This window comes from Neoarius graeffei, chromosome 10, assembly GCF_027579695.1.
Source record: "Neoarius graeffei isolate fNeoGra1 chromosome 10, fNeoGra1.pri, whole genome shotgun sequence".
Lineage (NCBI taxonomy): Eukaryota > Metazoa > Chordata > Actinopteri > Siluriformes > Ariidae > Neoarius > Neoarius graeffei.
Window position 1 is genome coordinate 35150070 of NC_083578.1, and position 27040 is coordinate 35177109.

Below are 27040 nucleotides of genomic sequence, written 5' to 3' on the forward strand. Positions count from 1 at the left end.
AGTATTGTTCATTATTGTGAGGAGTTAATTTATTATTTTTTTCTTTCTATTTTATTTTGCCACAACCAAAGTCAGCTACCTTCTATTTAGACATCAGAAGACTGAATAAGTGCATTCTCTGGCACCTTTAAATCCTGTTGAAGTGACGTCACTGCATCGCAAAGCTGAGAAGTCGAAAACTCCGACTTTCCGAATCGGAGTCACGAGATGGATAGGCGTTCAAACGGATCTTTTCTACTCGGAAGACGGACAGATCCTACTTGGTCATGAATGCAGCATAAATTGAATATAGCAATACGCACGCGCGTAATGACATTTGACGCTGATCGAGATTTTCCTAGTGGTATCGAAAGTCTTGCTATCCCTTTTAGCCAAGTGTAGGCCAGTAAACCGTGTTTGGTAGGACTCTGGAACCCCGAACAGCGAATTCATAAAAGGACCCGTCGTCACATTTATTGCTAAGTTACCACTCTTTGTACTGGTAAGCTGTGTATGCCTAATCATGCTCAGTCATGCTGCTATTGAATTGTCTTGAAAGTGCATTGTTTTTCCTACTGACGTGTGAACTAACTAGCTTTACGGTATTTGACAAGGCTAGTTTACGGACGCCACTAGGTACCGAAACGCTGTTAAGCTGTAAGGCTAGTGTTCTGTGTAAGTTTTAAGCGTTTAGCAATAAGCATTAAATGACGAGTAACTAGTAACAAACTAGCTAGCTAGTAAGGTTTTAATCTAGCGTTCACTGCATTAACTAGTCATCATTTTTAACATCAATGTTTCCTGTTGAAGCTCTTCAGTTATGTAACCCCTATTGATTTAAAAAAAAATTGTAATGATGCAAGAATGATATAAAAACTTAATAACTAGTCCTCTGTGATAGGATTTCTAAAGTTCCACAGCCAGTTTAGAGCTCCGTTGCCTCTCTTCAGTGTTGATTATAATGTTATTTAGCTAGCTCGGAAACCCGCTACAACCCAATGTGTTGTATAAGCTATTCTCCTAATTACTTTAAATATAGCAAAGCTAGTGTAGTTATCGATCAAGTTAATTTATTAATAAACCATTCTTGGCTTTTAGTAGCTCTCTGCCCTGTTGAGTAGGTATTTGATAGGAAGTTGGCAGACTTTCAGGTTAGTTTTAGGGTAGGCACTGGTCAAGTTAGAATGCGTTTAGGGTTGTTTTACAATCAGGGTACGCAAGCTAAAAATCACATTTAACACTTATCTTCAATATCAAAAGGCTTGACTAAATAAACTCGGTTGTTTATTGTAGCCCTGTGATAGCTCTATTTACCATGCAAAAAAAAAAATGGTGAAAACGTATGGAATCAATTTTGCGCCAAAATGTTCATACGATACTTTTGAAATATCAAACAAAAATGATAAATCAAAATTAAAAAAAGTCAACTTTTTTAGACTGGCAAACAAATTATTCGTGTAATCGTGCAAAATATCAGTCTATTACTCTTCAGAAACCTTCTTTTGTTCCGCGTCTTTCTCAGTTTTGTTTGACGTGATTTATTTTAGTTGCGATTCCAGCTTTCTCGTTTGCGCTCCCTGACTTTTTGCTTGCAGTTTTGGCACAAACTTCGTGTGGGTGGGCTGTCCAGGAATGCATTCCCATTGGCTAACTTGTGTTTGACTGACAGCTACGCTCAGCGATTCCCCCGGAAGCTGTTGCGGCCATTTCCTACTCGGATTCTGGCGGACTGTTTGCCGAGTGACCGATCCGTTGACGGTAAACAAGGATCGAGTGGACTTCAGTGGCGGCTACGATATTGAATTAATTCAACAAAGTGTAAGTGCGGGACAAATGTGCTGTATGTGTTGCAGTAGTGCACATTATGCAGGTGTTTCGTGGCAAGTCAAATGTTAGCCTTGGCTCCACTACCCAATATAATAGCTGTCTTGCTAATGTTAAACACACCTGCATAATGTGCACTACTGCAACACATACAACACATCTGTCCCGCACTTACACTTTGTTGAATTAATTCAATATCATAGTTGCCACTGAAGTCCACTCGATCCTTGTTTACCGTCAATGGATCGGTCACTCGTCAAACAGTCCGCCAGAATCCGAGTAGGAAATGGCCGCAACGGCTTCCGGGGGAATCGCTGAGCGTAGCTGTCAGTCAAACACAAGTTAGCCAATGGGAATGCATTCCTGGACAGCCCACCCACACGTGAAGTTTGTGCCAAAACTGCAAGCAAAAAGTCAGGGAGCGCAAACGAGAGAGCTGGAATCGCAACCAAAATAAATCACGTCAAACAAAACTGAAAGACGCGGAACAAAAATAAAAGGTTTCTGAAGAGTAATAGACTGATATTTTACACGAATAATTTGTTTGCCAGTCTTAAAAAAAAAATTGACTTAAAAAAAATACAATTTTTTTTTTATTTTTGATTTATTGTTTTTGCTTGATATTTCAAAAGTATTGTATGAACATTTTGGCACAAAATTGATTTCATAATAACGTTATTTTTGGTGAATGTATGGCGATATGTGTCATATTTAGCAAAATTACTCGTGTCATTTAGAAAAAGTGCTTTTTTGACTACAGGTAGCTCCAAAAGGGATGCACTTACATCATTCTTTATACCATAAAACAAATATTTGGTTCCATATCATTGGAAACATAGTTAAGTTTTAATGTTGGATGCCAGTAAGTTTTCAGACTATTTTGATCAAATTAGTATGCAATTGTGTCAAAAAAAAAAAGTCCTCTCCGAGACAGCTAATTTCTCAATATAAAATAACATATCTAAAATGATTATTTTCATCCTAAAATGTGGTCAAGATATTGGGACACAAATATTGGAGACAACTAACACAAAGCTTACAGCCTTCTATTTAAAAGCACTATGGAAGTAGTGGATTCTGAATTGTCAAAAAAAAAAAAAGTCCTCTCCGAGAGTCACTTCATTTGTTTCTCCCAGCCCTGCTTAAAGCTACACTTAATCATCTTTATCTTATAGCAGATTACACAAAACTACCATACACGTACTGTATGTCAAAAAATTACCTGAAATCTGTTCTTTAACTTGTCCTTCACTTAAAAACTGGTACAAGAACCAGTTTGAATCACTATGAATTTTGGACCCCTGTGACACAAACTTTGTACCCTGATTGTAAAACAACCCTTTAGTGAATTGTGGTTGGAAGGCAAGAACCTAAATTTTTGGAAACAATCCTTATCTATTTCTCAAATCTGTGGCCTCATGCAAACCTACCTAGTCTCCTTGGGTATGCGTTAAGAATTTGGGTGTGATGGAGACTTTTTTTTTTTTTAATTTAATGCTTATTTTCAGTGTTGTCTTGGAAGATGTTTTTGTTTACGGCTGAGCGATTGGTGAAATTTTGGCTTTGTTGCCAGGTTATTTATTTAGGCCTGGGCACCAAGACAGGATGGAAGGGGTAATGTGAGCTTAGTTTTCGGTTTCTGACACCAGAAGGTAGGAAGTATGATATCTAAGGCTACGTTCACACTGCAGGCTGAAGTGACTCAAATCCGATCTTTTTGCCCATATGTGACCTGTATCCGATCTTTTATTGACAATATGAACGACACAGATCCGATTTTTTTCAAATCCGACCCAGGCCGTTTGGATATGTGGTCCTAATTCCGATTCCTATCCGCTCTTTTCATATGCGACTTCAGTCTGAACCGCCAGGTCGCATTCATCCGACTTACACGTCATCAACAAGCCACAAACATCACTATTCTGCGCTGAAGTAGGCGGCGGGTCTCTCAAAAAAGTTACAACAACATGGCGCATAATCACGGGTGCAGATAGAGGGGGGGACTCGTCCCACCCAGATTTAAATTCACCTCGTTCGGTCCCCCCCCCACTTATAGGGAGGAAAAAACGTCTATGCTGTCTTTCTTTGCATAAGGCAAACCTCACAGAAAAATCAAAAGACTAATTACCATTCGGTTTATTGAGGTGCACAGCAGTGTATACATAGTTGCAACAATTCACATAAAACAAAACAAAGACTGATATTCGGTTGGTTGAGCTGCGCAGACTGCACAGGTTGCGAGCTCGAGCTTGGTTGCTATGGTTACTAACAACAAGTTTGACAGGCATATCGGGGTTTGGGGTTGGTTTGCTGGCAGCTTTGTCCCCCCCAGTTTTTTGTCCCTCCCAGTTCAAAAAACGTATCTGCGCCCCTGCGCATGACATCAATGCGAGGGACGCTTCGGGCTGTGAAGGTTCTGAATCTTCTCAATGGAAGGACGCAGAGGTTAGGGAGCTGATTTCCATTTGGGGGGATGCAGCTATTCAAGCTAGATTGGATGAGTCATACCGCAACCAGGCGGTTTTACTTCCGTAAACACTGGCCATGCTCACTGCGTGTGACGTCGTCGTATCCTGCAATGCGCATGCGGAACACTTTTAGGTCGCTTTTTGTTCATACTGAGGATCACATACAAGTCGCATACATTTGTTAATGTGAATGACCTCACAAAAAAATCGGATTTCACAAAAAAATTGGAATTGAGCATTAAGCCTTGCAGTGTGAACGTAGTGTAAGAGGATGTGTCCGTAGTTCTTTCTGTCTGGACATAAATGGTCACATACTGTACACACACCTAACAGGGTTTCAGGGGAAATGGTTACCAACCCCCCCCCTACTGTTGGTGTAGTACAGAAAGAAATGGGCCAAATACAAGAAGTGAAAGTGAATAGTATTTGTGTTCTCTTTGAATTGTGGCATGTGCACTATTGACTTGATTGGCAGTAAAATTTGTTGGGGGGGAAAATGCAGAGCTGTGATTTCAGAGAAAGTGGCAAGTAAAATGACCCAAGTTGCGATTTCGTCAATGCCACGCCAAGTGACACATCCAAACGATTGATCAGAATTATTTCCTTGCACTTGTCTTATGGCGAGTGTGGTTTAGCATGTTTTTCAGTTCCTCACTCGTGACTTATTTCCTACCAGCAGTTAGTTCTCATTTATTGTTTGGGAAATAACTGCAGGTAGGAAGTGCCTCCTGGAAGACCTGTTCACATGTCATGCACGTAGGAGTACTTGATCCTGTGCGAGTCAGTTTTACTTCCGCAAACGCACAATTAAAATATGCTGGCTATTCCAACCATCATCGGCTGTCAAGTCACAGTTTAAACGTTTGTGTGAAAACAGGCTGTCTACAGCTTGAAGATCAACAAAAAATAAAGTATGTTGTGTTTTCATGATGTTTCCTTTTGCCTGTGTCGTATCTTACATGAACCTTAATGACCTACTGTCTCACTTCAGAGCAAAGTAACAGAATGCCTTTCTCTGCTGCATCTTAGCTTCCCTTGTCTGTACAGTTTAACAGAGAAAGCCATGATGAATGTCTTCACTCTGAAGACATGAATAGAGATTTTGTTTATGAAAATGACGCATTGTGGTGTTCATCAGCGCAACTTCATTATACAAGAATTCATGTAGTATCTCTGCTGCCGTTTACCACAAGCACACGTACACACAGTTTGATTTTGGTTACAGCTAATGGCTATTTACGATCTCAACTTCAGTTTTGCAAGAATTCACAACCTTTAACAGGTAATTAACTAAAAAATGCTAAGGGTTGCAGCGACAGACAAATCGTAACAAGCTTCTGGCATTTCTTCTCACTGGAATGATGTGCACCGGACAATCCATGCCATTCTCCCCTCACCAAAGTCACAGGTAATACTATTATTGGGGAAGCCATGGTCTAATGGTTGGAGAAGCAGCTGTGGGACCAAAAGGTCGCTGGTTCGATTCCCTGGACCAGCAAGAATGGCTGAAGTGCCCTTGAGCAAGGCACCTAACCCCTAATAGCTCCCTGGGCTGCTGTGTCGGGTCTTGTATGTCGTTCTGGATAAGTGTGTCTGCCAAATGCCTGTAATTGTACTATTATCAGTCTGCAATAGTTAGGGGGCACAATAGCTTGATGACATTTCACACACAATCTCACAAGCCTAAATATAACCCTCAGTGGTAATTCCATCTAATCAGTCCACTTATGATTCAGTGCGTCTTTTTGTAAACTAATGCGGTTTCTGAAGATGAGTTAATGACCATGAATATTTGACCATGTTTGGTGGTGTTCTGCATTTCCCTTTCTCTGGAACACGTGAGGCATTTAATGTTGTTATTCTTGAGGTGCTTTACATAACGGCTATACAACATTATTGCTACAGTTGCATATAATTGGCTGACATGCTCGTGTGAATGTTGTTGCATTTCTCTTTGGCTGGAGATCCAATGTTTCCCCAGCCATTATGTTAGCCCCCCCCCCCCCCCCCCCAACACATGCAGATCTTTTTAAGGTCTGATTTAAAAAAAAAAGTGTGCGCAGGCACGAAGACAATGTGGAAAGTGCACCTGCTCAATAAAAGGAGTGGTGCATACACTAGAGCAGGGGTCGGCAACCCTAGGCACACGTGCCACAACTGGCACACCAAGGAATTTCCAGTGGCACACTGACGATGATGCACAAACCTAATTATTCAACACATTAAAAATGTTCAAATGTCATCTTGAACGGTCACTGGCTGTTGCATGGCGAGCCTACTCTTTTTTAGTTTGACTACACAACAATATAGTGCCCCCCTCCCAGTGTTGCCAGATACTGCTGATGTTTTCCAGCTCAAAATATGTTCAAAACCCGCCAAAATGCATTTAAATCCGCCCAATCTGGCAACACTGCCCCCTCCCCATATTTCTCACGAGATGGGCCCACTTGATGCAGCAGTTGCGCTAAAATGGCAAAGAAGCCAACAGTTCGGGCTTTCCTCTCCTCGTGGACTAAAGAATATGGGTTCGTTTCTCAGAGGGACCGTGCTGTGTGCATGTTGTGTTTTGAAAATGTTGTGTGTCGAACATCCAGTGTTGAACGTCATTTCGAGGCAAAGCACGAAAAGGCTTTCAAAGATCAGGCAGATGGGGATGAATTAATCTCGCACGCAGTGTGCGGATATGGGAAGCAAGCCCACACTTGGTCTTTGCCTCAGCTAAAAACAATGCCACTGAAGCTAGCTATATAATTTCTCACTGCATAGCTAAACATGGAAAGCCATTCACAGACGGTGAATACTTTAAAGGTGCCCTTCCACCAAAAACGTTTAATACTGGCTCTTTTTGAAATACCATAGTTCACTCCGAGTTGCATGCATGCTGCATGTAAAAATGTAATTCTACTCCCATTCCCTGTATGAGCTTATGAAAGAAAATAGTCTTAAAAACGAGCAGATCTGAAAAAGCCATACGATCTTGCGTCACTTCGGAAATTAGTATTCATGGCCTCGCCCACCTTGGCTTGCGACCGCCTACGGGAAGGAAGTTCAGATTTAAGCGCGAGGAGAGATAGAGCCCATCTCGTCTGTAGCTAATGAGGAGGACCTAACAGCAAGTTGAAAACATGGCTGAATAAGTTCGTGCCTGTGTTATTTGTGGCAGTAACACATCAACATTGCATGTTTGGGGAGGCTGGGACCTCCCCTGCACGAGTTACAAGCGTTCAAAGTCGGTCTGGAGTCGCTGACAGAAACGAAACCTAAGCGGAATGCTGCGGCTCGCCTCGTGGCGAATTATGTCCTGAGGTGCGGGGCTAGCCCACCCTGGCAGCGCTGGTTCGTTGGGGAGAGGGCAGAGGTCTCTGGCTGGCAAGTTTGGGGAGGCTGGGACCTCCCCTGCCCGAGTTACGAGCGTCCAAAGTTGGGCTGGAGCCGCCGACAAACGAAACCTAAGCGGAGCAATGTTGCAAGATAGAAGAGGTGAAGAATAAATGGTTGGAATTTATCTTTGGAACACCACCAGCGAAGTATAATGCAGCGTTAGTACTGTTCTGATCATTTCAACCACAGTGACTTTTTTTCAAACTTCGGTGTCTTCAGTAGTGGTTTTGCTTCGAGGTTGTATTTAATCCCTGGATCTGTGCCTTCAAGACCAGGGGTTCCCAAACTTTTCCATGCCAAGGCCCCCCCAAACAGCATTAGCTTCTGGCCGGGGACCCCCTTTGTAAATCCACAGACAATGCTACAAAATATGTAAAGAAACATCAACTTTTAGAATGTTTTCTCTTACTTTTATTCAGTATTCAATAATTGTTACATTTGTTTAGCATAAAAATATTATTAACTAACGTTTTCAACACAAATATTTTCGTGCTGAACAATAAACTTTTCAACAAACTGTTGATGAGAACAGCACAAAAGAAATCAAACCACTCTTTTTTTTTTTTTTTGTGTGTGTGTGTCTGGGAGTGACAGACGGTTTACACTAGTGGGAGGGATGGGCTTGGTGGCTCCTACATAGTTTGTCAACCCTGGGCTTAATCTCCGTCAGTGTCATACGCAGGTCATTGTCCACATGTAGACGTGCTCCATGTTTGGTTTTGAGTACCTTTAAAGTTGAAAAGCCAGACTCACACAAGTAGGTTGTTGCAAAAGGGAGAAGGCATTTCAGTGCCCCGTCAGCCAAGCTGGGATAGTCCTTTCTTACATGTAGCCAGTAGTTAGACAGGGGAAGAGCCTCAAAGTCCATTTTTAAATCCCCCGAGTTTGTCATCTCAATCAGCTCCTCCTGTGACTTTAAGTCCAGACTAGAACTGACACCGGGGGCAAAGGGGTTCCTAACCCAGTTTAAATGTGTGTTTTTGAGGTCAGGGAAATATCCTTTGAAATATCCTTGGAGGTGCTCCAGGTGGGACTGGATCAATGGAGAGACAGAGCCCAAATCATCACATGACAGCAGCTCCTGGTGAAGTAGTGGGAACATTTCTGTAACTCCCTCCTGGAGCTTGTTTGACCACAGCATGATCTTTTTGGAAAAAGCACGCACTTTGTCTTGCACCTGGAGTATGTACATGTCACGTCCTTGCATGCTTTGATTCAGTACATTTAGATGCTGGAAAATGTCTGACATGTATGCAAGTTTGCGGATCCAGGTTGCATCGGTGAACCGATCTGCCAGCTGATGCTTTTCAGATGAGAGGAACTCTGCAACCTCCCTCCGCAGCTCATAGACACGGTTCAAAACTGCGGCCCGTGACAGCCAGCGCACGTTCGAGTGAATCAGCAGCCCCTCAAAACGAGCGCCCATCTCATTACAAAGCAGGGTAAACAGTCTGTGTTTCATGGGACGGGCTTTAATAAAATTCACTACTTGTATAACCTCCTGTAGTACCTGATTCAACTCGTTATCCATCCTTTTTGTGATCAGTGCCTCGCAGAGCTGTTGGTTTGTTCCTTCGGTCTCTTCTTCAAAAACCTGTCCATTTTGCGCGAGTAATACGCTAGTTTGAGGAGCAAAGCAGCTTGATAAATGGCGCAAACCGCAACGTCACAGGCAATCGGAGAGATGAGCATGGCAAACAACGTTTCGATATGATATTATTAATAATTATATTTTATAATAATGATTAAAAAACTAATTACAATATATTTAATTTAAAAAAAAATTTTCGCAATTTTTTTTTTTATCGTCCCTCCAACTTTGAGGCCCCCCCCAGCGCCCCCTGGCAGCCCCCCAGGGGGCCGCGGCCCCCACTTTGAAAGCCACTGTTCAAGACGATCGGCCACCGGCTCATAAGCTGTAAGTAAAACATGAGCTTTTTGTTCGAAGGTTTTTGTTACAAAATAGCATGTTCATATTCTCCACGTTAGCATGCATGACATGGTCACAAGCTAGGCAGGGATGAGAGTTTTCCGCTTTTCGGCGGATTTCCGCTTTTTCTGAGTAAAAAAACCGACCTTTTTATATTATGCCAAATCCGTTGAGAATTTTTTTTATTAATTTCGGGGGGTTGGGGTATGTTCCTTCATGCTGTTCAAACTTTAACTCCAACAATGTTTACACATTATTTGTAAGTCGCCATCTTTAGTCTTGTTTAAATCTCGTCGAATGTGATGTAAAATTCGTGTTATCTACATTGTTATTGGTCAAAACATCGATGTCGAGACCATAATAGCCAATCAAAACAGTTTTTACAAAGACACCCACATCCGCTTTTTCTGACCGATTGAGGGAGGTAGCGTCACAGTGCTGTTAGCCACTCAGAGGTAATACGTTTACATGCCATGAATATTGAGTAAGAGCTGAAATCCTGTCGTTCTCCCGTCACCCACTCCCAGCAAACTAGAACAGCCTGAAACAGGAGAACCACAGCATTTTTTTTTTTTTTTTCACCAAAACCGGCTCACAGGGCATTCATTCATAATAGAGACCACCGTGCAGTTAATGAAAAAACGATGCAATAAGACCTTTTAAGGAGGCCTTTCTCTCCAGCTCGGATAGTCTTTTTGAGGGGCTGCCAAATAGAGAATAAAATCAAGAATAAAAGACATGCCCGTATCAACCAGAACTGTTGAACGACGAATTGGTGAAATGGCAGAAAACGTAAGGGTGCAGCAAACAACTGGCATAAAGTGGGTTAAAGTGTGTGAGGTTAATGGCATAAAACAAGTGCAATGGTGTTTTACATTTGCTCAATGTATTAAATATCCATATCCGCCTAAAATGTGTGGTGTCTAATTACACATAGTTAACAACACCTATTTGAATGGCACACTAACTAGAAAATTTCTAATTGGCACTACATGGCAAAAAGGTTGCCGACTCCTGCACTAGGACCATGCAGCAACAGCCTCCACTCAAGCTGCGCTCTCCTCTTGTGCGCTCAAAAACAATTCGATTCAAACAATAGTTGGCAGCAGGGCTGAACGATATGGACAAAATTTTCATATCTCGATATTCATGCCAGATATTGAGATTACGATATGACTACAGGTTCGGTGAAAACCAAGCATTTTTCAGAAAAATAAAAACATCATAATACTAAAAAGAATGTGGAAAGTGCAGTTTTATTTTTAACAGGGATGAGAATTTTCCGCGGAATTCCGAGTTTTTCCTGCTGAAAATGTCATTTTTGTGAAACGTGTAAATCCGTTGAGAATTTCGGGGGGGTTCGGGGTGTGTGTGTATGGTTCACGATCTGTGGTCACTTTATAACGCAGACATCCCGAGTCTCCCGGAAGTTCCGGGAGTCTCCCGCATATTGATAGTGGCTCCCTGATGCCCGCAAATTGGAGAATATCTCCTGGAATCTAGAGCAAGAGTGCGCATGCGAAACATTGTCTACCTCGCGCATCTTAGAATGTGCGCGTATGATGGAGCGTGCGAGAGAGACTGCGTGTGTGCCTGTTCATGTAGCACATGCTAGACAAAGAGCATCCTGATTGGGTTACTCAGCAAAATAAGCCAATCAACTTTCAGTATGGGCGGGCTTTTATCCCATGCCTGTTCTTTAATTCAAAATCACCATCTTGATCTTCAGATTGACCATATGGTATATGTATTACATTACACAACATCCTGTCCAGATAAAACCTAGTTAGTACACACAGCAGTTGAAAGGGAAGTGATGAGTGATGTTGAATGTTGCCTGCTTAATATGCAAGACCTCCTGCGACCATGATAACATCAGAAGAAAGCTTCAGAGAATTATATGATGGAACTTTTTTCTGGTTTGCACTCCATTTTAAAGGATTAGAGTATTCAAAGACATGAATAACAAAAATGCAGAAATATAATACTGTAGAGCTCGTTTATATTAAAAGGTGCATTGATTTTTTTTAATTTTATTTTTTTGAAATCATCAAATGTGAATTGATTAAAAACAAGTCTGTTGTCCCATATTAATCATTTTCACCTGGTAGTCCACCAAGAAGGGGAATTTATTTCCAAATAAATTGCAACTTTTTGCTGATAAAATTAATGGTTTTGGGGTAAAAAAAAAAAAAGCCAAAAATCATTAGCTCCCGCCCCCTGGGCCCCCACCGGGGCTCTGCCAGGGAACTCGATAAATCAAACGGGATAAAGAACTGTTTCCGATGGGCATGGCTCGATAGTAGCGTTACTGTGCAGATAGGGACACAAACTGTGACGACGTGCCTGACGGAACATATCCGAAAAGTGGACGTGCCGGGAAAGGTTCTGTGTATTCTGTGCTCAGATGTGATCAATTATGGAAACAGAGGAGCTAGAAACATCCAGGAGCACATCAAGACAAAAAAGCACAAAGGTACATTTTACTTAAATTGTCAAAGATGGAGTCAGGAGGAATCTAATATATCATTACGGTTACCTCCATTATCGCTCACAATATATATTTGTTATTTTAAAGTTTATAAATGTTTTAAACCGCTCACAATATATATTTATCTTAAAGTTTATAAATGTTTTAAGCCATCATTGTTTTCAAATTAATTCATATATATATAAAAAAATAAGGCGCACCCCCCCATGCACGCTTTGCGTGCGTTATGTCTGCCCTTGGCAGACATTTCAGAGTGTTTTTTTTTTTTTTTTAAATGTCCCATTCTCATCCCTGTTTTAAGAACTCACTGCCAGTCATCAACATTAACATAAATTACGAATAAATAAATTACAAATCAAACATTTTACTGCAGCTCTGCTTTAACAATAACAATTGCATCCGTATTTGTTATTTATTATATGCTCCCCGGGGAAGAAGGACGTCTGCAGACAGCAGGTCTTGAGTTCGAAGTTTGTTGTGATAAAATGGACCATTAAACTGATGTAAGGTTCAGTTGTCCGGCTCGACCACAGGTCCGTGGTTGTGGCGAAATGATTGATTTCACGGAGCTCGGATTCAACATTCATTTTACATTCATTGTAGAGTTTCGGAATGGCCACTTGATTAAAGTGTGTTCGGGATGGTATTTTATAATGCTTGTCCAGCGTCCGAACCATTTTTTTAAAGCCCTCTTTTGAGACTGTGTACACAGGTACCGTGTCTTTTGCAATGTGGTATGTTATAGCGTCTGTAATTTCTTTGTCTGGTGGACGTCGACTCGTATGGTGTAACGCTACTGAACGCATCAGCAATCAAACTTTGCTTTGGCTTATTTGGGGCTGACTGAGAAGTCCCCGGTGTTTCTCTCATTGTCATACACTCTTCGCGCAGCACGTGATGGTGTTGTTTCAGGTGGTGAAACAACGTGTTTGTTGTGCTACCTTGCTTCGTCGCAATTTTTGCTAAGCACGACCTGCACAACACCTCACTCTGGTTAACATCGTCCTTTTTGAATCCAAAATACCTCCAAATAATGAAGGATGATTTGTTTTGGCACCGAGTCAGATTCTGCACCGCCACTGGCCGCATTATCTTCCGCACTCATTTTCTTTCTTTTTAATTTCCCCACTGTCTGTAGTGTGTGCGCGCGTGTCGGTCTCCGTCTCCCTCACTCCCGCCCTCATAAGTTTGTCATTGGTTGGCTTCAGCTGTCGATCCACAGCAAGCATGAAATAAAGTTTGTGGTTGGCTGGCCTTAGCGGTGCATTCAAGGGCAATCGTAAAAATGATGTTTGTTGTGACTGCCAGAGCTGTACATGCAGGGCGAGCGCGGGGAGGGGAAATCTATATCGTTGCTTTTTCGATATTAATATCTTGAATGTTCATATCTAGATATAGATACGATAACGATATATCGTTCAGCCCTAGTTGGCAGTGTCAGGACCCCACCCCCAGCGGCAAAAGATGGGGTGGGTGTGTGTGTGTGTGTGTGTGTGTGTGTGTGTTAGGGCTGTAATGATACACCCAACTCACGATTCGATTCGTATTGCGATTTTTGACCCACGATTCGATACGCCCACGATTTTTTTTAAATGTTTTTTTAAAGTAGTAAATTTGACTTATTAACATTTACTTACTTACATTAACTATTTAATAACAAATAATTCAGACCACTGCAGAGAATGAGTATGTATGCAAAAATGAACAAATGTATATCCAAAGATTGTTTTATTTCTCAAAATAATACTGTTGAGCCGGAAGCTCTGTTTTTTTCGGTTCTGAAAAAGTCATTTTTCCAAATCGTGTAAATCCGTTAAGATTTTTTCTGGGGGGCTCTCTCACTGTCTCACTCTCATAGGGCCAATGATTTTCTGTGATCGCGGAAAACAAATGGAAATTACGGAATTTTTATGGTGAAACATTGCTCGCGTGTCAAAATGTAACTGCCGCAGAAGGCTTCCGCCCAAGCAGACATGCCTTCAGTGTTGCCAGATATTGCTAACGTTTTCCACCCCCAAATATGTTCAAAACCAGCCAAAAAGCACCTAAACCTGCCCAATCTGGCAACACTGCATGCCTTTCCGGTCAAGTGATTGTGATTGGCTTGTGGCACACCTAGCCAGCCAATGAGCTGCTTGTTTACAGATTCGCTCCCCGCGTCGCAACCAGAATGGCGACCGCTTAAAAGAAATGAATGCTCTGCCAGTGGCGAGTGTGGACGTTGCCTGACTCGCAGAAGATTGTCGCAGGTCGGCGAAAAAACGACTTACTAATAGATATAAAAAAAAAAAGTAATTTAAGTAAGTTTAAAATGTAATTTAAATAAAAAGTAAAGTATTCATAAATTGAAGTTTGGAAGCGCCTCTGTTTTTGGGCTGAGAAGAAGTTTGAAAGGGTGTACCGCGATTCTGCCTTGTATCGCGATACGGATCGTGGCTCTGCGTATTTTGATTTCGATACGCATATCGTTACAGCCCGTGTGTGTAATTTTTTTTTTTTTTTTTCAAAAAAGTGAGTGTTTTCAGGCACACTTAATATTCATTGTGAGATCGTGTTGGGATATCCAGCTCTTGTAATCAAGTTAGCTAGCCATAGGAAATGACTTTTTTTTTTTTTAATGTTCTTTCAAACGAGCGGTCAGTCTATGACTGTACTTCACTCAACACACACATCAAAGTAGTGATGGGCAGTGGAGAGGAGTGAAAAATTACAGAAAGACGTAAGCTATCCGACTTTCTAATTAGAATTATAAATCAGTTAGTACTATAAATGGTTCATGTGCCATTTTAATCTCTAAATCACTACAGTGTAACACCCCCCCCCCCCCCCCATTTATGAAAGTATTCTTGTTTGGAAATTTGTATCTAACTCAGCAGGAACAGTTGCCCCAAGTAATAGGCAGGGAGCAGGAACAGCATGTAGAAAGTGGAGAGGTGAGCAAATTACAGAATCAAGCAATAAGGGATGACAGGCTGTGGTACAGATGGGTGACAAATGAAAACCAAAATGAATTGTCTTAGTAATGAGGTCACCATGAGTCTCCAGAATATATTTAGTGCTCCTTGCCAAGTCTATGGAACTGTATTGGAGGGATGATTAATTTTACTCCAGTATATCCCCTCATCGATGGACAACCTTTTAATTTAATCAGGTAATTTAATTGAGTTCAAGATTTCTTTTGCAAGAGAGACCCGAGTACAGTAGATGGTCTTCGGGTAGAGGGATCAGAAAAACTTAAGCCCTTTTGAGGATTTGTGCCTGTACTTTGTCCCCCACCCCCAAAATCAAAATTCTGCCCCTGCCTGAATAGAACACAAGCAGCTCTCCTGCTGAAACTGCATCCCCTCAGCACAGGATCAGAAGCTTTGATCCAACTTGGATTAAAAAAAAAAGTTCTGTTGTAAAAATGGTTCTAATTATTGTTCTAAAATAAATGTGGGGACTTAAATGGCTCCTTCAACTGTTTGTTCAGGTCCAAATGCTCTGTAATGGGAGCCACGGGGAGGGGGCCTGGAGGTGACATCCTCATACCAGCCTCCCCCCAACCGGATCTATTAAACAGGGGCTTCAAAGTTTGGGAGAATAGCAGGGTACAAATAATTTACAGCAGGGTGCAAAATGGTAAAATGTCTGCCAGCAGCAGACATAATGCACGCAAAGCGTGCAGGGACAGACAGACAGATAGATAGAGATGTGCAAGAACGAATTTTTCATGGGGCGGGATGGTTTGGAACAGGCCATCTAAAATTGGGATAACATTTACCCGGGACAGGTATTTGAGGCGGGTCATCTAGCTCAAGCTTGATTAGCGTTGTTACGCACGCCAGTGTTTCCCACAGAAATTTTGGAGACTATGGGGGCAAGCCATGGGGGAGGCGCGGGGGTTGTTTAAAATTGAGTGATATATGTTAAATATTAAGTTATTACTGAAAAACTATTGATTAAAAAAACAGACACTGAGAAATGGTCCTATAAACAACTTTACCAATATAAAAGATTACCAGGACTACAAAAATGCAGAAAAATAGGCTTTACTTATCCAAATGCTCCTGTTGGTTCAAAAGTTAAAGTGCAGAGAACCTCACAGCACAACATGAAGTTACCTTAAAATATAATATAAATGCCTCAGCTTTCATGTAAGAAAAAAAAACTAAATACTAGTGCTGTGTGCAGGCAGTCTCTCCTGAAGACTAAATTAAACAATTATAAACTAATAAAATAAATGGCTCAGGCTTCATAGAAGAAAAAAACAATTTGAACAGAATCTCACAGTATGATGCTGAAGCTGCCTAAACAATGGAAAATAAAATACTATTTTGGCAAAAACGTTGGCATCCATTTAATTTCTTGTATTAAGTAAAAAAATATGTTGCCAGATACTGCTGACGTTTTACAGCCCAAAATGTGTTCAAAACCTGCCAAAATGCACTTAAAACCGTCCAAATTGGGCGGGAAACCGCCCAATCTGGCAACACAGGCGGCAGTAATGGCTGCACTCATGTCGAGGATGTAAACACAGTTGACGCGGCAACGGACATACATGACATAGTGGATGTAATTTACGTTCACAACTTTTTTTGCTGTCAGAAATATTTAATATTAAATTTTGTGACTCGACTGACAATAGCCGGCGGCATAACAAGCCGTAGCCGGCGATTTGCCGCCGGTGACCGGCTACTTTTGAGACCGCTGATTAAATGTTTGACCTTTTTTTGAAAACGGATGGGTAATACTTTTTGAGAAATCTCTATTGCATGTGAATGAAGCTTGCAACTGGAATAGCACGGGGGGGACTGTCTGCACATGCACTATTGGGTGATAACGTTTATTATCAAAAAAGAAAATGTGTATCTGTCTCCAGATATTAGAAATATAAAGAAATATACAAAATATAATGTAGATTAAAAAAAAAAAAGAACTTGCACAGACTTCTCTCCTCGGAATGTCTTTAAAGGGATCCTCCAGCAGATTTATTCTCACTTTTATTTTAAGTAAAAGTACAGTAGTCGCAGATTTCAAAAATCAAACTTTCATTGTCTGAAACCAAATGGTGTTCGAGAAAAATTAATTTTCTTTAAAATGCCAGATGGGCTTCCTGCGGTGGTGACGTATGGACTGATGTGGTCGCTTGGAGCAACTCGGCTGTTTATATTCTCAGTTTGTGTTGTAGTTTTGCTTGTATTACAAGCATTTTACTGAATTTATCAGCTTTTAAATGAGTATGCCTCATTGTGTAGCACATAAAGTGGTGCTTGACAGTTTGTGAACCCTTTAGAATTTTCTATATTTCTGCATAAATATGACCTAAAACATCAGATTTTCACACAAGTCCTAAAAGTAAGTAAAGAGAACCTAGTTAAACAAATGAGACAAAAATATTATACTTGGTCATTTATTTATTGAGGAAAATGATCCAATATTACGTATCTCTGAATGGCAAAAGTATGTGAACCTTTGCTTTCAGTATCTGGTGTGACCCCCTTGTGCAGCAATAACTGCAACTAAACATTTCTGGTAACTGTTGATCAGTCCTGCACACCGGCTTGGAGGAATTTTAGCCCATTCCTCCATACAGAACAGCTTCAACTCTGGGATGTTGGTGGGTTTCCTCACATGAACTGCTTGCTTCAGGTCCTTCCACAACATTTCCATTGGATTAAGGTCAGGACTTTGACTTGGCCATTCCAAAACATTAACTTTATTCTTCTTTAACCATTCTTTGGTGGAACGACTTGTGTGCTTAGGGTCGTTGTCTTGCTGCATGACCCACCTTCTCTTGAGATTCAGTTCATGGACAGATGTCCTGACATTTTCCTTTAGAATTCGCTGGTATAATTCAGAATTCATTGTTCCATCAATGATGGCAAGCCGTCCTGGCCCACATGCAGCAAAACAGGCCCAAACCATGATACTACCACCACCATGTTTCACAGATGGGATAAGGTTCTTATGCTGGAATGCAATGTTTTCCTTTCTCCAAACATGACGCTTCTCATTTAAGCCAAAATTCTATTTTGGTCTCATCCGTCCACAGAACATTTTTCCAATAGCCTTCTGGCTTGTCCACATGATCTTCAGCAAACTGCAGACGAGCAGCAATGTTCTTTTTGGAGGGCAGTGGCTTTCTCCTTGCAACCCTGCCAGGGCTCGAAATTTGTATATTTTTTTCACCAGCCAGCCAGACTAGTTACCTTCCAAAGTCACTAGCCAAACAGAAAATCAACTAGCCAAAATTTGTTCATGTATGAATTTTACTTCTGTCAAAAATAACACAAAAGAGAGTAGTTACCATTGTTCATGACTAATGTGCATTTATTTCAAGAACCGGAGTATTTTGATACTGTTGTTAAATACATAAATGAGAACAACACAGAGCACCATAATATAATATCAAGAAATAATATATTGGACTTTTTTCCCCATCAGCAGGGGGGTCTGCAGGTTGGGATGTCTGTAAACCAATCAGGATGTTCTTTGCCTAGCATACGCTTCATGAACAGGCACACGCAGTGTCTCTCTCTCGCTCTCCGTCATATGCGCGATGCAGACATTAATGTTTCGCATGCACGCTCTTGCTCGCTTGCTGTAGATTCCGGTAGATATTCTCCAATTTGCGGGCATCAGGGAGCCACTATCAATATGCATGAGACTCCCGGAACTTCCGGGAGACTTGGGATGTCTGTTATATGCATGCACAGAAGTGAAAAAACCGACAGCCTGACTGTCCTGCCGATAAACACATCGATTAACACAGACACGGCATGCGCGTAATATGTGGCAGCTTTAGTTGATGGTGTGTCTGAATCTTCGCTTCCTAGATATTTTTTATTTTCAACGAGCCAGCCGGGCTGGCTATTGACAGGAATTACTCGCCAAATGACAAATTAAGTTGCCTCGGGCGACCAGACCACCGCGAATTTCGAGCCCTGCCTGCCATGCACATCATTGTTGTTCAGTGTTCTCCTGATGGTGGACTCATGAACATTAACATTAGCCAATGTGAGAGAGGCCTTCAGTTGCTTAGAAGTTACCCTGGAGTCCTTTGTGACCTCACAGACTATTACACACGCCTTGCTCTTGGAGTGATCTTTGTTGGTCAACCACTCCTGGGGAGGGTAACAATTGTCCTGAATTTCCTCCATTTGTACACAATCTGTCTGACTGTGGATTGGTGGAGTCCAAACTCTCTAGAGATGGTTTTGTAACCTTTTCCAGCCTGATGAGCATCAACAATGCTTTTTCTGAGGTCCTCAGAAATCTCCTTTGTTCATGCCATGATACACTTCCACAAACATGTGTTGTGAAGATCAGACTTTGATAGATGCCTGTTCTTTAAATAAAGCAGGGTGCCCACTCACACCTGATTGTCATCCCATTGATTGAAAACACCTGACTCTAATTTCACCTTCAAATTAACAGCTAATCCTAGAGGTTCACATACTTTTGCCACTCAGATATGTAATATTGGCTCATTTTCCTCAGTAAATAAATGACTAAGTATAATATTTTTGTCTCATTTGTTTAACTGGGTTCTCTTTATCTACTTTTAGGACTTGTGTGAAAATCTGATGATGTTTTAGGTCATATTTGTGCAGAAATATAGAAAATTCTAAAGGGTTCACAAACTTTCAAACACCGCTGTAAATGCTACAATAATGCTAAAGAGAGAGCAAAAGCTGGAACTAGACTGAATTTCCCCAGAGAAAATGCAAAGTGTGCTTGCTCAGCTGTAGCAGAGGGCCACTAACAGAAACTGGATCAGACTTGAGACCTCATGCTCTAAAATTTTTCTTTTTCTTTTTTTTTTTTTTTTAAATCTACATATAGTAGTGTGCCTGTGCGCGTTCAAATCTTGATTTAAAATGGCTCAAATGATTATTATTTTTTTTTTAAACATGAGCTACATGGTGTTGGGTAGATTAAGAGCGTGGCATGTTTTTAAAACAGATTTTAGAGCACGAAGCACACAGTGTGACAGGACACAGTTTTTCTCCTGAAACTCCATTCATTTGAATGGGGGGGAAATGAAATGGAAGTGAATGGGGGAGAAAGGGATGAGTGAAAAGAAAGTAAAAGATATGGGGTTCAGAACTGATTGCATGTATGTGTTGGGAGAGTTGGCCTGAGGGATCACATGAAGTTTGGTGGGTCTCCAATGAAGTGTGTGTCCAAGCAAGATGATTCGATTCATGAGCCCCATTCATTCTCTATATGGGGGGGGGGATGACGTGGGGGGGAATGACGAGAACGAGAGAGCAGGTGCATCGATCTGAAAGCTGTATACAAGCACACTACACCGGTTCAGGCTGGACGTGTCAGAGTTGGAATGGTATTCATCTTTTTTTAAGATGAAGTCTTTTAATTTTACGGGTCTCTCTGCTATGCAGCTGACGGACAATTCACTTGGTGGACTCATGACTACTTGGGGGGACAAACAGTAAGGAGAGCTAGTAGTGTGCTTGTTAAGCACAAAGCAGGATGAAGCACACTCTTAGGATTATTTTTTCCAGTGCTTAATTTGTGAAGTGGGAAGTCCCGGAACACCAAATATTTTCAAGTACATTTTTGTGAGAGCCATATATAAAAAGTGATGCTGAATACAACTAAAATGCATTTTTACATATGACCAACAATTTGAGTGTAAGATATTCTTTTTCATAATGAAGAGGCTCTTGACATGCCGTCTTCCTCCTGTCCCCCGCTGAATATTTTGATGCAAACGTAGCTTGGCGTGTTTCAAAGTGCCGCTTTATTTCATTGTTTCATCGATGCAATCTTGTCATTGTATCGGCCTATTGGACACAAAGCAGGACCTTCTCACCCCACAAAGGCGAATTCCTCTGTCCATTCCTGTTGAAATGTACGGTAGCCTACCAGTCACCTTTTTTCCCTTTTCGCCATGTTCTTTGTCAAAAGGCTTTGCTTTGTGGACAGCTAACTGACTTTTTCATTAAATGGAGGTGTACTTCTTGATCTCAATTACCCCTTTTCCACCAAATCAGTTCCAGGGCTGGTTCGGAGCCGGTGCTGGTTCACAACTCGTTCAACTTGCGAGCCAGCTGAGAACCAGCTTGCTTTTCCATCACTCGCGGTGCTAAGAGAAGACACGTCAGTTACGTCGCTATATACGTCAGTTACGTCGCTACGTTTGCATAAACCTTGGCGTGAATATCGAAGCAAAAACAACGCGGAAGAAGCAGCAGCAACAACAATAATAATGGATGACTTCGCGTTTGTACAGCTGCTGCTTCTCGTCACTTAAAAATGGCGATCTTTCGCGGTCTTATTGTTGTCGGTCTTAACAAACCCCCCCCCCCGGCTGACGTAAGCGGTTCTTTCCTCTGGCCCAGCAGAGAGTTGGTGCTAGCCTGGAACCGGTTTTTCTGGCCCCAGAGCCAGTTCTTTGTCAGTGGAAACAGAAAACCCGGTTCCAAACTAAGCACTGGCCCCGAACCACCCCTGGAACTGCTTCGGTGGAAAAGGGGCAACAGTGAGCTGATTAATCTGCGAGCCAGATGCAATCACCAAAAAAGCCACATCTGGCTCCCGAGCCATTGCAGACCCCTGCGTTAAGGCAACAACTGGATCAACAATTAACAAATCAAACACAGGTTACAATATATTGATGGCCATAATAAAACACAGCAGAGTAAAGACTTAATCTTGCTTGTGTATCTGACTGAGATGTAAGGAAAGTAAGCAAATAAAACGGTCCTGGCACTTGCACCCACAACGCACCCCCATAGACCGTAGAATGCATTTGAACAATAGACCTACCACGTGTCGACCGACCCGGCAGTGGCCCCGCTTGGCAAAAAAAAAAATCAGACATTATGATCTTAGAAAACGCTTTAGTGACGAACAGTTAGACAGTAATATGTCGTGATATGTTATAAAATATTTTTTATTAGGCTATATATTAAATTTATCTTCTAAAATAACAGACTGTACTCCTACCACAACCGGTTTATTTCACCATTGGAGATCAGATCACACAAGGCATGAGTTAAATGACTCATTTTAAGGATTTAAGTAGGGTATTTAAAAGCATAGCTTAGGACAGGGGTCGGCAACCTATGGCATGCGTGCCACTGCTGGCATGCAGCGGCATAATCACTGGCACGCACAACACTGGACCAGTATCAGCAAAAAAAAAAAATCTGAGTGACAGCACGATCTTCCAACCGCATTCACTCCACAGCGCTCTCCACCCAGCTCCCGCCCACTTTCCCAGAGACCCATGTGTAAAATTAGCCTAGCGTGCATCAAAATCAAAGTTACCTGATAGCGTTATAAGTGCAGAGATGACCGAGCCTCCGGCTAAAAAAGCTAAAGCTAGGGCATTTCAGCCCTCCTGGACGGAAGAATATGGTTTTGTTTTTGTCAAAGATCTTGCTGTATGTACCTTGTGCTGTGAAAACGTTGTGTGCCGAACTTCCAGCGTTAAGCGGCATTTCGAGACAAACCATGAGAAGACACATAAAGACCCTGCATCCTCACATGCTGGACGTCTGCACCAGAGAAGTTCAGCTGTCTCAAAAACATTGCATTGGCCCTCTTGTCAGTGTTTGGCTCAACATACCTGTGTGAGCAGGTATTTTCACACATGAAAAGCGTGCTCAGCCCCACCTGCAGCCGTTTGACGACGGACCATTCTGAGCAGTGTTGTGCAAGTTCACACTTTTTTTGAACTAGTTCAAGTTCAGTTCAAACATGTTAAAAGTGAACTGTTCACATTCATAGTTCAGTTTTAATTCTGAACTAGTTCAAAGTTCAGTTCATTTTACTTTTAGGTGGAATATGAAAATAAAGACTAAAATCATATGCTACATTCTAGCTCAAAACTACTCACATATTATAGATATTATATTCTATCACACAAAATGGAAGTTATTGTACATACTATATATGGAAAAAAGGACAAAATATTTTGACTTCACTGACTCAACCACTGCTACCAAAACGTTACACGTGACTTCAAACAAATGCTTTCAGTTTCAACTAACAGTAACTTCTAATAAACGACAACTAGACTTCCTCATAAATGTGTGTTTCTAAAAAGATGACTGCCAATATGTATATACACTGAAGGAGTGCTATTTTAAGATCCATATCAACAGCATTGACCATATCAACCATATTGATCAGACAGAGGGATGCATGCTCAAGGGCTTTTTATTTCTCAAAATACAAAACAGGAAAACTTCAGATAGCCTCATTCTTCAGTACACATCTGTGTATGCACACAACAATCAAATTTCTAAAATTATTTGGCATTGTACTCATGTGTTCTCCGTGCCGCTACTTGAACTTTCACTGGCCATGTTGCTGTGAGTGTGCGCCGGCTGTGGTGTGCGCGCTGTCTGCTGCCTGTAGTTAGGGAACGCTGGGTTACGCCTACTCTGCTCTGCTGCATCATGGGTAACGTAATATGGAGCCAAATCATAGAGCCATCCACTATCTCCGGCTTCACACTACGTTATCCATGATGCATTGCACACACGCGGCACCTCAGGGCAGTGAGTGACAACAACATCAGACTGACAGTGAAGTAGTAGAACGTAAAATATCTTGCAAGTAGACGTGCCACTCGATTCATCAGGTTTCATGTTTCGTTCATCTTCATGTTTGTCGTTCATGTCGCATAATTTGAACGAATTCACGTTCAAGTTCTTTCATTACAAAGTTGTTGCGTTCAGTTCAAAGTTCATGGAAAAACGAGCGTGTTCAGTGAACGCGTTCTTTTGAACGCGTTCATGCACAACACTGATTCTGAGGCATGTTTACAATTAAGTGACAAACTACAAACCCCAGATAAAAAAAAGCTCAGCCAAGAAAAGCAAGGACAGGGATCACACTGACTGGTAGGCAAGATGTATTAATTGAGGCATAGCCTATGATTCATTTTAGCCTCAGCCCACACTGATTAGTTAAATACGTTGCTGTTTGCTTATATAAAATGTTGTGGCCGTTTCGTTTGTGATGCATTTTTATGTGTCACTGGCCTTTTGTTAAAATGATTTATGAGAGGTTTCTTTAATTGTTGATTCATAAGATGTTTATAAGATGTGTTTATAAGAAGAATTTTATAAGATTAATACAGTAAGATTCTATGTATAATGACACACGGGTGCATGAGGGTCCTCCTCAGCATCACAGAGGAGAAAACAGAGACAGAGAAGTTGAAACATTCAGAGAAAAAAAAATACAAAATACAAATCCAACTATCAGTTCTATTTTGGGTTATACAATCATCTAGTTATCATAGTCTTTGGTAGATGTATTTTTTGCTGTTAACTGGGTTTTTTTTTTTTTTAAAAAACCTTGATTTTGGAGCAGATTATAGGCCTACAAGCAAAATGTGAAGTTGTGTCTGAGCACAACAATCTATTTATCTGTAAGGAATACTCGTATGCATGCCTATGTATAATAAAATTCCAAATTTGTTGGAAATTTTCCTGTAGTTTGTGTTATTTTACCATTATTGTTGATAGTGGCGCACACATTGACTAGAAAATTTTAAATTGGCACTCGATGTCTCAAAGGTTGCCGACCCCTGGCCTAGGATTTCAAGCATATTTCAAGTTTAAAAGCAGTGCCAGGCTGGTACACTTGCAGCAGGTGCTGGTGCAGTGTCACTGTGTCCAACGTCGTCCATTTTAGGTCGTTTAGGATCCGGCTGTCCTGGGACTTTTCAAAAAAATTTTAGTAAGCTTTCTTTTTTTTTTTTTGTCTTTTTTTCCACAGCGCAAGCTAACTGCTACAAAAAACCCAGTGTTCTATTTAACGGAAGTATACACCCCATCCCCCCCCCCCCTCCACTTTCGCATAGATTTTGTGGATGTCATAGGAGAGAAATCAACAGATATCAAAATCAAAACCGAACACTAAACAAATTATTTATTTATTTATTTTATTTTCCCTTTGTGATGGTCACGGAGGTGATCTGATCCATTTAAATAGCTGCCGGAACACCGAATGAAATGAAAATAGCTGCCGGATCCGACAACGGAGGTTCCGGATCTTGTTCTGTCATGTTCCGGCTCAAATTAAGACCTGATCATTTCACCAGTGGTTTTTTTTTTTTTTTGGCACCACTACTCCTTCAGCTTTTGCGATATCGACACTGTTCCAACTCTGACACATCTGTCCTAAATAATGCCCCACACTCTGTTAATCTACCCAGCACTATGTAGATTATATGTAGTCAAAAAAAAAAATGTGGCCCGCAAAATGTCATGTTGAGCTATTTTAAACTGTGATTTTAAAGCATGCAACTACACACACGACACACTTTGCCCCACACACTTTTTCTGTAGATCGTGTAAAAAAGATTTTGCAGCACGAGGTCTCATGTCTGATCCAGATATCTGATATCTGAGCTCCATATCAATGCGCTGCCGAAGCGCGCAGAAGGTGTTAGTACGCCTGTCATTATAGTGCGGACTTTCCATAGCATAGAAAATCGCCACGTTTCAATTTGTGTAACTGAACTTGTTTCATATCACTGGTCATATAAACCTATGTAAACAGGAAAAATGCGGAAGAGTTTGGTCACATCTAACTACAGCCCCAAAAAATATCGTTGGCCATACTGAGCCTAGCTACATTGCTAACAGGAGTGATGGCGCGTCTGACTGACTGGGAGGTCGCGCAAAGCTCGGAGAGGTACGGAGCAGCTCGTCTCAATTCAGATAAGAGCATATTTCATTATGGAAATACGGTGGACTGTTCCTTTAAATGTGCTTTATAAATTTATGTACTTAAGCCGGTTCTGGACGGGATTAAGTTTAAATGGGGTTTATGCTTTTGATTTTTATTTCTGTCCAGTTCAACCATGTCAGTGTTTCTCTGTCCTCCTCTGAGGAAAAATACAGGCCGAATTACCGACTGTTTTGCTGACCTCGGTGGCTGTCTGATCGTTTTCATTCTGTTTGGATACACATCTGTGACTTTCTATGCAGATGTCACCTTCTGTTGGGGGAAGAAAAGATATTTGACTGCTTGCTGTATTTAGACTTCTAGCACATGTAACAATGACTTTCCCTCTGATATTAAACACTTGTGAAATTAAAAACTTTTTTTTTTTTTTTTTTGTTAAGAGGAGCTAGGGCTTAGCTAGTGATTAGCACAATCGCCTCACAGCAAGAAGGTTCCGGGTTCGAGCCCAGTGGCCAGCGAGGGCCTTTCTGTGTGGAGTTTGCATGTTCTCCCCGTGTCTGCGTGGGTTTCCTCCGGGTGCTCCGGTTTCCCCCACAATCCAAAGACATGCAGTTAGGTTGACTTGGGGTGGCCTTGGGCTGAGGTGCCCTTGAGCAAGGTACCTGACCCCAGTGCTTAATTTGTGAAGTGGGAGGTCCTGGAACGCAGGAGGTGGGTGGGTCTGGTGACTCAAAAAAAAAAAAAGGCGGGGGGGGCGGTTTACTATAACTTCACGCACACGTCTATTGCATGACGTATTGCAACAGCACCAGTTATCAAATCTTGGACAACAATGGACAACGCTCAGAATGTTCTCCAAACAGGCACTCAAGTTCACTCTCGCTCTCCACACATACGTTAAGGCAGGGGTCGGGAACCTTTTGGCTGAGAGCCATGAAACCACATATTTTCAAATACATTTTCGTGAGAGCCATATATAAAAAGTGATACTGAATACAACTAAAATGCATTTGTACGTATGACCAACAATTTGAGTGTAATATATTCTTTTTCACAATGAAGAGGCTCTTGACATGCCGTCTTCCTCCTGTCCCCCGCTGAATATTTTGACGCAAACGTAGCTTGGCGTGTTTCGAAGTGCTGCTTTATTTCATTGTTTTATCGACGCAATCTTGTCATTGTATCGGCCTATTGGACACAAAGCAGGACCCTCTCACCCCACAAAGGCGAATTCCTCTGTCCATTCCTGTTGAAATGTACGGTAGCCTACCTTACCTTTTTTCCCTTTTTGCCATGTTCTTTGTC

At 41.5% G+C, this 27040-nt stretch overlaps 1 protein-coding gene across 7 annotated transcripts in view; it reads left to right on the forward strand.

The window, feature by feature from the left end:
* The first annotated feature begins 249 nt into the window (after nucleotides 1-249).
* The window catches only part of gapvd1 (GTPase activating protein and VPS9 domains 1), a 271874-nt gene continuing 245083 nt past the window's right edge, over nucleotides 250-27040 (forward strand). For 5 of the 7 annotated variants that reach the window (XM_060931728.1, XM_060931730.1, XM_060931732.1 and 2 more), the window contains exon 1: nucleotides 256-481. The gene's annotated coding sequence lies outside the window, so the exon portion shown is untranslated. Of the gene's footprint in view, nucleotides 482-27040 lie in introns of all 7 variants that reach the window. The other 2 variants (XM_060931735.1, XM_060931729.1) reach the window with 2 other exon arrangements.